The sequence below is a fragment of the Penaeus japonicus genome, unplaced genomic scaffold (genome assembly GCF_977035675.1).
Source record: "Penaeus japonicus unplaced genomic scaffold, GWHDUDI00000001_assembly GWHDUDI00000026, whole genome shotgun sequence".
NCBI classification, from domain to species: domain Eukaryota; kingdom Metazoa; phylum Arthropoda; class Malacostraca; order Decapoda; family Penaeidae; genus Penaeus; species Penaeus japonicus.
Genome location: NW_028234428.1, coordinates 13130814 through 13143313, shown reverse-complemented (window position 1 = coordinate 13143313; position 12500 = coordinate 13130814). Strand labels below are relative to the sequence as shown.

At 44.3% G+C, this 12500-nt stretch overlaps 3 non-coding genes across 3 annotated transcripts; 2 read left to right on the top strand and 1 right to left on the bottom strand.

The window, feature by feature from the left end:
• Positions 1 to 1724: 1724 nt before the first annotated feature.
• TRNAG-UCC (transfer RNA glycine (anticodon UCC)) lies at positions 1725 to 1796 on the bottom strand. Its single transcript has one exon. It is a non-coding gene; the product is annotated as a tRNA-Gly (tRNA).
• An 8313-nt stretch (positions 1797 to 10109) lies between these two features.
• On the top strand, positions 10110 to 10181 carry TRNAG-UCC (transfer RNA glycine (anticodon UCC)). The gene has a single exon. It is a non-coding gene; the product is annotated as a tRNA-Gly (tRNA).
• A 1358-nt stretch (positions 10182 to 11539) lies between these two features.
• On the top strand, positions 11540 to 11611 carry TRNAG-UCC (transfer RNA glycine (anticodon UCC)). The gene has a single exon. It is a non-coding gene; the product is annotated as a tRNA-Gly (tRNA).
• The last annotated feature ends 889 nt before the right edge of the window (positions 11612 to 12500 follow it).

Below are 12500 nucleotides of genomic sequence, written 5' to 3'. Positions count from 1 at the left end.
AGGCAACCACAGACACACCAGTTATACCACAGACAGCCACGGCTCATATCGATGCAACAGCCTGACTCACACCTGATAACAGAGTGACAATGGGTTCTCTACATCAAATGCGAAGGTGATTTAGGAAGCACAGTGTACCGTATGTGATTGGTTATCTTGTGTCTGATAACAGGGGTGACTGCCAGTTTCTTTCTTTCTCTTTCTCTCTCTATCTTTCGATATTCCTCTCTCCCTATCGCTTTTTCTTTCTTTCTCTCTCTGTCTGTCTGTTTGTTTGTTTATCTTTCCTTCTCTCTCTTCCTATCTCCCTCTCTTTCTCTTTCTTTCTCTCTATCTTTCTTTCTATCTTTCTCTTAATCTCTCTCTCTCTGTCTATCTTTCTCTTCATCTCTCTCTCTTTCTACCATTGAAGCAGCAGGAGAAATCCGAGAGAGAAAAACAACAAACCTTAAGGAAAAGCCACTGTACCAACGTTCACTGTATTCAATACCTCAACGGAAATTGAAACTCAATGAAAGAAACTGCCTTTTAAAGTAAGAAAGAAATGCACATAATATGCACCACGTGTTAGAATGAACGGGAGGATGACAGCCACTCATCCTAACTAAGAGGAGAAGTTTGGATCACTGCACTGTCTTCAAATAATTCCTTCCGTTTTGCTCCGACTCTTCAAACTGGCGACATACGGCACACCTTAACACTCAGACAGAATTACCCGAACTTGGGAGGAATAAAGTGCTACGCTCTCAGCTCCAGCACAAGCTTTAACGCCTGTTTCGAAGCCTGTGTCAGCACGAGGTGAACCGCCGTGAAGCAACACACACACACACACACACACATATTCATCTTGGTAACCTAGAACAAACTCCTATGTAGCTCCTTCTTACTTCCAAAGCTTGTTGAGCAGCAACAGTCAAAACGGCTGCAACAAGCATCATTCATCTACTTTCAGCCATGTTGGTAATGGATGACCTAACCTAACCTAGTCATGTGACCAGCGGTTGCCAAAAAGGACAATTATTTCATGAGTTGCCAGACCGAACCTAGTGTTAAAAAAGAAAAAAAAACATATTTGGAAAACAACAACTTTCTTGTTTCGTATGAAGTGATGGCAATTCCGTTTCGAGAGACGAATGAAGAAAACTTTTCTTTCGATTCATAGGAAGTCAGAAAATTGAAGCAAATGTGTCCAATAGATATCTGCAAACTTGATCCTTTCACGAAGGCGGGATGAAATAATAATAAAGATGAAAAAGAACACTGCATGTGATAACTAAAACGAATAGCTAATTTTAGGCCTATGTATTTCTTCTCACTCAAGTCGTAGCACTATTAGGTTCGCTGTTGTAATGTATAGACTTCTCTCGAGGAAGAGAAATAAGATAGCTATCCAAATATGCAAGCAACAACATCGAAAAAAAAAAAAAAAAAAAAATCGTAGTACGATATGAACTGCCCGCCAAGTGTAAAAGTCACCGAAAATAATACAAGAAAGATAATTACGTAGATAATTTCCCGCGCATTTTAACCATTAATATGAAATACAGAATCGAAAATGACCCGGCCAAGGGTTACAGTCTTAAAGGATCGCAATCACAGACATGACAGCTGTGCAAGATCTATTTATGGATAACTCAGCTGAGCGCAGCCGCCCTGTGTTGCTGTGTCTAGAAATACGAGAGGATTTATGATATAAGATGAAAAAAAAAAAAAATACTTTTAGTTGCGATGGCCGGGAATCGAACCCGGGTCAACTGCTTGGAAGGCAGCTATGCTCACCACTATACCACCATCGCCTCATAATTCAAGAAGAAACTGAGAGAAACTAAATTCGCACAGCAAAGCCCCTTCCGTCTGTGCATGACTGAGTCGGAATTTAGCTTGCAGTAGTTGCCACCTATTGCTTGCAAGCACTACCGTGTTTAGTTCCTCTGGCATATATGACCATTTACCATTCATTATTAAGTTATATTTATGATTCACACAAACGTACATACACACAGATATATACATACATAAGGGTTTAATTTGATCGATTTTTATTTATATATTCATTCCTTTGGCCAATTGGTCTTCTTCAGATCCCCCCCCTCCCCTCCCCTTTCAGCCTAAAGGGGGGGGGGGTCGAATACAAAAATGCCGATTCCCGCAGTAAATGAACATCAGAAACGCTCACCTCTCAGTAACAAACACTTGAAAAGCATAATTTCGGGTCTTTGTAATCCCCAGCCTTAGGGAGAGGGGGGGACAAGGCATCGCTTTCCAATATTTAGTGATATAACCTTGAAATCGTTCCATTTCCAACCTACTGATTGCGAGTAAATCTATATATATATACATATACATAAATACACACACACATATATGTATATAATATATATGTATATAAATATATATATATATAATATATATATATATATATATATATATATATATATTATATATATATTTATATACATATATATTATATATTATATACATATATGTATTGTGTATTTATTACATATATGTATATATATATATATATATATATATATATATATATATATATATATATATATATATATATATATATGGGTGTGTGTGTGTGTGTGTGTGTGTGTGTGTGTGTTTATTTATACATATACATATACATTGGTGGTCTGGCCATTATTTTTTTATTATTATCCTTATCATCACCACTACCATTGCACTGCTAATTGTTCTCAATTTCGGGATGGGAATAGTTTCTCTTTAAAAAATTAATCGATATTATGCCCGATGACGCCTCAATCGTAATAATACTTTTCATTGCACTACATAATTCATATCACGTATCCGCCTTTTCAAAGAAAGGACACATTTTGAGTTGTTTGTGAACACGTTCGTTGAAGAGAGTGATGGCAAAGGTACGGACGAGGGCAGTTTAGGGAGAGTGAGCAGGGAGAGTGAGCAGGGAGAGTGAGCAGGGAGAGTGAGCAGGGAGAGGGAGCAGGGAGAGTGAGCAGGGAGAGAGAGCAGGGAGAGTGAGCAGGGAGAGTGAGCAGGGAGAGTGAGCAGGGAGAGTGAGCAGGGAGAGTGAGCAGGGAGAGTGAGCAGGGAGAGGGAGCAGGGAGAGGGAGCAGGGAGAGTGAGCAGGGAGAGGGAGCAGGGAGAGTGAGCAGGGAGAGAGAGCAGGGAGAGGGAGCAGGGAGAGTGAGCAGGGAGAGTGAGCAGGGAGAGTGAGCAGGGAGAGGGAGCAGGGAGAGTGAGCAGGGAGAGTGAGCAGGGAGAGTGAGCAGGGAGAGTGAGCAGGGAGAGTGAGCAGGGAGAGTGAGCAGGGAGAGTGAGCAGGGAGAGTGAGCAGGGAGAGTGAGCAGAAGAGTGAGCAGGGAGAATGAGCGAAAGATTGAGGAGGGAGAGTGAGCAGGGAGAGTGAGTAGAAGAGTGAGCAGGGAGAGTGAGCAGGGAGAGTGAGCAGGGAGAGTGAGCAGGGAGAGTGAGCAGGGAGAGTGAGCAGGGAGAGGGAGCAGGGAGAGTGAGCAGGGAGAGTGAGCGGAAAAGTTAGCAGGGAGAGTGAGCGAGAGAGTGAGCAAGGAGAGTGAGCAGGGAGAGTGAGCAGGGAGAGGGAGCAGGGAGAGTGAGCGGAAGAGTGAGCAGGGAGAGTGAGCAGGGAGAGTGAGCAGGGAGAGTGAGCAGGGAGAGTGAGCAGGGAGAGTGAGCGGAATAGTTAGCAGGGAGAGTGAGTGGGAGAGTGAGCAAAGAGAGTGAGCAGGGAGAGTGAGCGGAATAGTTAGCAGGGAGAGTGAGTGGGAGAGTGAGAGTGGGAAGAGTGAGCAGGGAGAATGAGCGAAAGATTGAGGAGGGAGAGTGAGCAGGGAGAGTGAGTAGAAGAATGAGCAGGGAGAGTGAGCAGGGAGAGTGAGCAGGGAGATTGAACGAAAGAGTGAGCAGAAGAGTGAGCAGGGAGAGTGAGCAGAAGAGCGAGCAGGGAGAGTGAGCAGAAGAGTGAGCAGGGAGAGTGAGCGGAAGAGTAAGCAGGGGGAGTGAGTGGAAGAGTGAGCAGGGGGAGTGAGTGGAAGAGTGAGCAGGGAGAGCGAGCAGGGAGATTGAGCAGAAGAGTGAGCAGGGAGAGTGAGCAGAAGAGTAAGCAGGGGGAGTGAGTGGAAGAGTGAGCAGGGGGAGTGAGTGGAAGAGTGAGCAGGGAGAGTGAGCAGAAGAGTGAGCAGGGAGAGTGAGCAGAAGAGTGAGCAGGGGGAGTGAGTGGAAGAGTGAGCAGGGAGAGTGAGTGGAAGAGTGAGCAGGGGGAGTGAGTGGAAGAGTGAGCAGGGGGAGTGAGCGGAAGAGTGAGCAGGGAGAGTGAGCAGAAGAGTGAGTAGGGAGAGTGAGCAGAAGAGTGAGCAGGGGGAGTGAGTGGAAGAGTGAGCAGGGAGAGTGAGCAGGGAGAGTGAGCAGGGAGAGCGAGCAGGGAGATTGAGCAGGGAGAGTGAGCGGAAGAATGAGCAGGGAGAGTGAGTGGAAGAGTGAGCAGGGAGAGTGATCGGGGGAGTGAGCAGGAGAGGTGAGCGGAGAGTGAGCAGGGGGAGTGAGAGGAAGAGTGAGAGGGAGATTGAGCAGGGGGAGTGAGTGGAAGAGTGAGCAGAAGAGTGAGCAGGGGGAGTGAGCGGAAGAGTAAGCAGGGCAAGTGAGGGAGAGTGAGTAGCAGGGAGTGAGTGGAAGAGTGAGCAGGGAGAGTGAGTGGAAGAGTGAGTCAGGGGGAGTGAGTGAGAGTGGGGGAGTGAGTGAGCAGGGGAGTGTGAGCAGGGAGAGTGAGTGGAAGAGTGAGCAGGAGGTGAGCAGAAGAGTGAGCAGGAAGAGAGCAGGGGGAGTGAGTGGAAGAGTGAGCAGGGGGAGTGAGGGAGAGAGAGGAGAGGGAGAGTGAGCAGGGTGAGTAGGGGGAGTGAGTGGAAGAGTGAGCAGGGAGAGTGAGTGGAGAGTGAGCAGGGGGAGTGAGTGGGGAGTGAGAGTGAGCAGGGTGAGTGAGTGGAAGAGTGAGTAGGGAGAGTGAGCAGAAGAGTGAGCAGGGGGGGTGAGTGGAGAGTGAGCAGGGGAGAGTGAGAAGAGGGAAGAGTGAGGGGAGTGGAAGAGTGAGCAGGGGGAGTGAGTGGGAGTGAGAGGCGAGGTGAGAGGAGAGGAGAGGAAGAGTGAGCAGGGGGAGTAGTGAAGAGTGAGCAGGGAGAGTGAGTGGAAGAGTGCAGGGAGAGTGAGCAGGAGGGGGAGTGAGTGGAAGAGTGAGCAGGGGAGTGAGGGAGTGAAGAGTGAGCAAGAGTGAGTGGAAGAGTGAGGGAGGAGAGTGGAGGAGAGTGAGCAGGGAGAGTGAGGGGGAGTGAGAGGGAGTGAGGGGGAGTGAGTGGGGAGTGAGTGGAGGGGGAGTGAGTGGAAGAGTGAGCAGGGGGGAGTGAGTGGAAGAGTGAGCAGGGAGAGCGAGTGGAAGTAGGGGGAGTGAGGGAGAGTGAGCAGGGAGAGTGAGCAGAAGAGTGAGTAGGGAGAGTGAGCAGGGAGAGTGAGCGGAAGAGTGAGCAGGGGGAGTGAGTGGAAGAGTGAGCAGGGAGAGTGAGCAGAAGAGTGAGCAGGGGGAGTGAGCAGAAGAGTGAGCAGGGAGAGTGAGCAGAAGAGTGAGTAGGGAGAGTGAGCAGAAGAGTGAGCAGGGAGATTGAGTGGAAGAGTAAGCAGGGAGAGTGAGTGGAAGAGTGAGTAGGGGGAGTGAGTGGAAGAGTGAGCAGGGAGAGTGAGCAGAAGAGTGAGCAGGGAGAGTGAGCAGAAGAGTAAGCAGGGAGAGTGAGCGGAAGAGTGAGTAGGGGGAGTGAGTGGAAGAGTGAGCAGGGAGAGTGAGTGGAAGAGTGAGCAGGGGGAGTGAGTGGAAGAGTGAGCAGGGGGAGTGAGTGGAAGAGTGAGCAGGGGGAGTGAGTGGAAGAGTGAGCAGGGAGAGTGAGTGGAAGAGTGAGCAGGGGGAGTGAGTGGAAGAGTGAGCAGGGAGAGTGAGCAGAAGAGTGAGCAGGGGGAGTGAGCGGAAGAGTGAGCAGGGGGAGTGAGTGGAAGAGTGAGCAGGGGGAGTGAGTGGAAGAGTGAGCAGGGGGAGTGAGTGGAAGAGTGAGTAGGGGGAGTGAGTGGAAGAGTGAGTAGGGGGAGTGAGTGGAAGAGTGAGTAGGGGGAGTGAGTGGAAGAGTGAGCAGGGGGAGTGAGTGGAAGAGTGAGTAGGGGGAGTGAGTGGAAGAGTGAGTAGGGGGAGTGAGTGGAAGAGTGAGCAGGGGGAGTGAGTGGAAGAGTGAGCAGGGAGAGTGAGCAGAAGAGTGAGCAGGGGGAGTGAGTGGAAGAGTGAGTAGGGAGAGTGAGCAGGGGGAGTGAGTGGAAGAGTGAGCAGGGGGAGTGAGTGGAAGAGTGAGCAGGGGGAGTGAGTGGAAGAGTGAGCAGGGGGAGTGAGTGGAAGAGTGAGCAGGGGGAGTGAGTGGAAGAGTGAGCAGGGGGAGTGAGTAGGGGGAGTGAGTGGAAGAGTGAGCAGGGGGAGTGAGTGGAAGAGTGAGGAGGGAGAGGGAGGGGAAGAGGGAGGAGGGGGAGTGAGTGGAAGAGTGAGTAGGGAGAGTGAGCAGAAGAGTGAGCAGGGAGATTGAGTGGAAGAGTAAGCAGGGAGAGTGAGTGGAAGAGTGAGTAGGGGGAGTGAGTGGAAGAGTGAGTAGGGGGAGTGAGTGGAAGAGTGAGCAGGGAGAGTGAGCGGAAGAGTGAGTAGGGGGAGTGAGTGGAAGAGTGAGCAGGGGGAGTGAGTGGAAGAGTGAGCAGGGGGAGTGAGTGGAAGAGTGAGCAGGGAGAGTGAGTGGAAGAGTGAGTAGGGGGAGTGAGTGGAAGAGTGAGCAGGGGGAGTGAGTGGAAGAGTGAGCAGGGGGAGTGAGTGGAAGAGTGAGCAGGGGGAGTGAGCGGAAGAGTGAGCAGGGAGAGTGAGCGGAAGAGTGAGTAGGGGGAGTGAGTGGAAGAGTGAGCAGGGGGAGTGAGTGGAAGAGTGAGCAGGGAGAGTGAGTGGAAGAGTGAGCAGGGGGAGTGAGTGGAAGAGTGAGCAGGGAGAGTGAGCGGAAGAGTAAGCAGGGAGAGTGAGCGGAAGAGTGAGTAGGGGGAGTGAGTGGAAGAGTAAGCAGGGAGAGTGAGCAGAAGAGTGAGTAGGGGGAGTGAGTGGAAGAGTGAGCAGGGAGAGTGAGCAGAAGAGTAAGCAGGGAGAGTGAGCGGAAGAGTGAGTAGGGGGAGTGAGTGGAAGAGTGAGCAGGGAGAGTGAGTGGAAGAGTGAGCAGGGGGAGTGAGTGGAAGAGTGAGCAGGGAGAGTGAGCAGAAGAGTGAGCAGGGAGAGTGAGCAGAAGAGGACACGCGCTCAAGGGTTCCTGCTCGGACTCAGCCCTGATCATGAACCTCCTCCGGCCGCCCAGCCCACACTCGCGGCTGATTGTGTTGCATTGGCTTTAGATATATGTGTTTATATGTATACGTGTATATATATACATATATAATATATATATATATATATATATATATATATATATATATATATATATATATATATATATATATATATATATATATATATTGTGTGTGTATGAATATATAAATATATGTTTATATATATATATATATATATATATATATATATATATATATATATATATTATATATATATATATATATATATATATATATATATATATATAATATATATATATATATATATATATATATATATATATATATATATATATATATATATATATATATATATATATATATATATATATATATATATATATATATATATATATATATATATATATATATATATATATGTATGTATGTATGTATAAATGTGTGTGTGTATGTGTGAGTGTGTCAGTGTGTGAGTATAGATAGATAAATAGATAGACAAATATGTTCCAGAATCTTTTGATATTTCTACTTTCAAAAGAAGTGTCTATCATCATCTGTTGGTGAGCACACACACACACACACACACACACACACACACACACACACACACATATATATATATATATATATATATATATATATATATATATATATATATATATATATACATATATATGTATGGATTCTCACATTTTTATATAAAATATAAACAGTGGCATACACATATTTACATATATGTGTTTTTACGTGCAGATAAATTTATGCATATCAATATTCATATCCTGATTCAATCGTTCGTGTATATCTTCATTTTTATATTACTATTATAATTTTATAGGTTGCTTTTACTGTCATTACCATCATTCTATAAATGAATATCAATTTGGTCACTAGAAGTAATACTGTCAGCTATTCTATGAGATAATTATATATAAAATTATTATTTACATTCTTGATAACAGCGCTATTAGTATAATGGCATAACATCACATTAATAACAGTATATTGCATAGCCGTACCACCACTAATTTGATCATCATACATTATATCATATGCACTTAATTTTAGTGTAATATAAGCACTCTTATCTCTCTGCGTTAGTTTCCGGAAGGAGAGAAAGAAGCCAGCGTTCGAATCCAGGGCGCAGCGGCGTCTTGTCACCATGCAGTGTATAGTGACACTCGTTGACATCATAGACTGCTGTGTGTTTGTTATTGATGTAATCATAGGAAGCAGTTAAGTTGACAAACGTGAGAAGAAGAGAGAGAGAGAGAGAGAGAGAGAGAGAGAGAAGGGGGGAGGCAGGTGGAGGGAGGGAACGAGAATGTGGAGTGGGAGGCAGAGAGAAGGGGAGAAGGGGAGGGGAGGGGAGGGGGGGAGGGGGCATGGAGAATAAGAAAGACATCGAGAGAGAGAGAGAGAGAAAGTCTGGCCGAGCTCATGAGTTCGATTCCAATCCGACACATTTCATATCACTTTATTTACGTGAGAGTCTCATTCCTTCGAACCAGCTGTCAACAGAACACCAACACGACAACACAGCTCATCAATATTCCCTCAAAACCCGAGAATAAATGCACCAAGAGCAACGCGTTTCCCTGGCTACAGGTCGCACAGGTTCCGGGTCTGTGGAAAGCCCCGTCGGCCGCTGCTTCTGCAAGTCACGACGCGAGAGTTTGGCGCGTTCGGAGACTCCGCTTAAGTGCACGACCTCGCTTAAGCCTTATAACGGGAAATATTGATATATTCATCTATTAAATATGCAATTGTGATTGAGAGTGATTACAACAAGGGTGCTATACATCTGCGAAGATGTAACAAATATAATGATAATAATAATTGCAATAGTATCAATAAATGCAATATCACTATCAAGGACAATAAAACTAACAACACTGATAACCAAAATATAGGTATCAATAGGAATAATACTGAAGGTGATGATGACAGCAATAGCAACTGCAATGACATCAATAACAGGTTTCCTTCCTCTTCCATCTATATTTATTTATTATTTGTTTATAAAATTTTACGAATACAAAAAAAAAGTTACGTTTTGACCTTCCATAAAACCGTAATACTTCTATCACACTGATTATAGAGAACATAAAGTGCTGATATAGACACTCCATTTTAGTCTAACACAGCACTGATAAAGCTTATCAGATAGTACATATGAGCCATACAATGCAATAAAAAATATGCGAACACTATTGTAATTATAAATGAAAGAAAGAGAGCGAAAAGTTGTGGTACGTCACGTGAAGCTCCCTTGCTTCCGAGTGCCGCACAGGTGGCATAAGTGCCTGTCCAGGAGCCAAGGCAAGCAAATCTATTCCCATCTGCAACAGGTTATGCCGAATAAAATTACAAGCGGGCACTTCATAGTAGCAATGTCTAAGTGTTCTATGTTTGTGATGATTGGAAAGAATAACTTCTAACTCATGCATATTCATATTTCTTTCGTGTTGGCTGAGTACAGTTGGAAAGAAGACATTCTAAGATTATGCAGTAGTTTATTTCGAAATTAAAAGAAAACGGTAAGGTTTACCAAATGAACTGAGCACTGCTGTTCTGTCAGTGAGCAGGTAGTGCTCGCAAGCAACAGGTTGGGCGACTGCACTGCTGTCAGATGCTGTGTCTGACTCAGTCGTTGACGGAGGGGGTTTTGGTGTGTGCAATTACTTTCTAACTCTGGTTGTCAATGATATGAAGCGATGGTGGTATAGTGGTGAGCATAGCTGCCTTCCAAGCAGTTGACCCGGGTTCGATTCCCGGCCATCGCAACAGATAACTTTTAAGTGAACTACAAATCACATCTGTCTAGATTTCACAGCTTGATTGTGATTTTCTTGTTATACTGTTCGCGCTGTCTCTCACTGTTTTGTGTTTCACTTACTTTTAGATGAGAAAAGGCACTTTTCTTGACTGAAAGGGCACTTCTGATACAACGAGGAAATAGATAAGGGCTCAGACATCCCCTCCTCTATGCATATTCCTGGAGAAAAGAGACAGGGAAACAGATAAAGAAAAGATGTGTTAAGATCAGGAAGAGGGAGAGGAGATAGAGAGAGAAGACGTGATGAAGATTTAGATGATAGAGCAGTGGTTCTTAAACCTGGAGCGCTAGTAATTTCCAGTAATTTCTCTAATCAATAATTTTCTTAAGAAATGGCTCACACAAATTTGTGTTAGCCATTTGTGCTGTGTGTGTGTGTGCCTTAACCATAATAACAGCACATCATTTCTCAAGAATGTGTTCCTGCATTAGTCATGTCATCAAAATGATGAATATTAAATGATTTTGCTTTTATTAATGTTCAGTAACCATGTTTATAATAAAAGTGTTCATAATGGTAAAGGTAGTAATAAAACTATTATAATTTATTGCTACTAGATCTATCTTCTTGATAAAAATGGTATTACTAAAGGCAATGTGAGATGATCCTCTAACCTTATTATCCTGTGTATTTATTATACTGTCCATGATTCTTATCTTCTGCTTTGATAGCCTGATTATTCGATTTGATTCTCATATTGCTATACATTTGCAATTGTAAGTAGCGGTTGTGGCAAGAAAACGTTTTGTTAACCTCCTCCTACACATATAACACACACATAGATACATACATACATATATATATATATATATATATATATATATATATATATGTATATATGTTTGTATATATATACATCATATATAGTTATATATATTATATAAATGAGTATATACATAAATATATTTATATATAGAAAGAGACTTATGTATACATATATACACATATTTAAGAATGTATATATGTATATCTATCTTTATATATACATATATATTGGGAGAGAGAAAGAGAGAAAGAAAGAGAGAGAGAGAGGAGAGAGAGAAAGAGAGACATAGATAGAGAAAGAGATAAATAAATAGATATATAAATGTATATGTTTTCATAAACGTACTTTCTTCAAGTCTCGATGTCAAAATGAACAGAAAACGGCCATGAACTGAACACCGCTGTTCTATCAGGGAGCAGGTTGTGCTCGCAAACAACAGGTTGGGTGACTGCTGTCAGAGTGTGTCTGACTCAGTCGTTGACGGAGGGGGCTTTGCTGTGTGCAATCACTTTCTAACTCTGGTTGGAAATAGTGTGAAGCGATGGTGGTATAGTGGTGAGCATAGCTGCCTTCCAAGCAGTTGACCCGGGTTCGATTCCCGGCCATCGCAACAGATAACTTTTAAGTGAACTACAAATCACATCTGTCTAGATTTCACAGCTTGATTGTGATTTTCTTGTTATACTGTTCGCGCTGTCTCTCACTTTTTCTCTTTCACTTACTCTTAAATGGGAAGAGGCAGTTTTCTTGACTGAGAGGACACTTCTAATACAATGAGGAAATAGGTTGGGGCTCAAACAACCCCTCTATGCATATTCCCGGGGAAAAGAGACGGGGATAGAGACACAAGAAGAGGGAGAGGAGATAGAGAAAGGAGACGTGATGAAGATTTAGGAGATAGAACAGTGGTTCTTAAACGGGGAGCGCAAGTAGTTTCCAGTAATTTCTCTAATTAATAATTCTCTTTAAAAATGTATAGGAAGTCATCTTTGTATATCCCTAAGCTTCTAACCACGCTAACATGGGCGTCATTTACTTCCTAAATGGTTGTACTGACGTTCCTTTGGTGGAAAGTCGACCTCGTCCAAGAGGTTGCAAGTGAACTGCAGAATCAGACCGAGTAGACGTGCATCTCAACCTTGACCAAAGCCTTAGGGGGTGGGTGGGGAGGTCGGAATCATTCCAGCGCTCGTCGAGTTCGTATGTCTCTTGGTATCTTCCTGGTATGGCCGTATGGGTAGGATACCTCACTGCGTTCGCATTGTGTCCTGTGGTATTCATTCTTCCTTTGGCGTGATGCAATTCTTATCAGGAATAAGGCCCTCCAGCCGACCTCTGCTCCAATGCTCCTAACGGTAAAACTATACCTCCTCTAACAGTCCTAGGAAAGGTACTAGAAGGCGTCCAATTATGCATGCAGGTTAGAAGTAGATGTAGTGTGATCTTCCTCCTGCCTTTATCTATTCGCACACACGTAAAAGCTGAGCGATTTTTCTTTC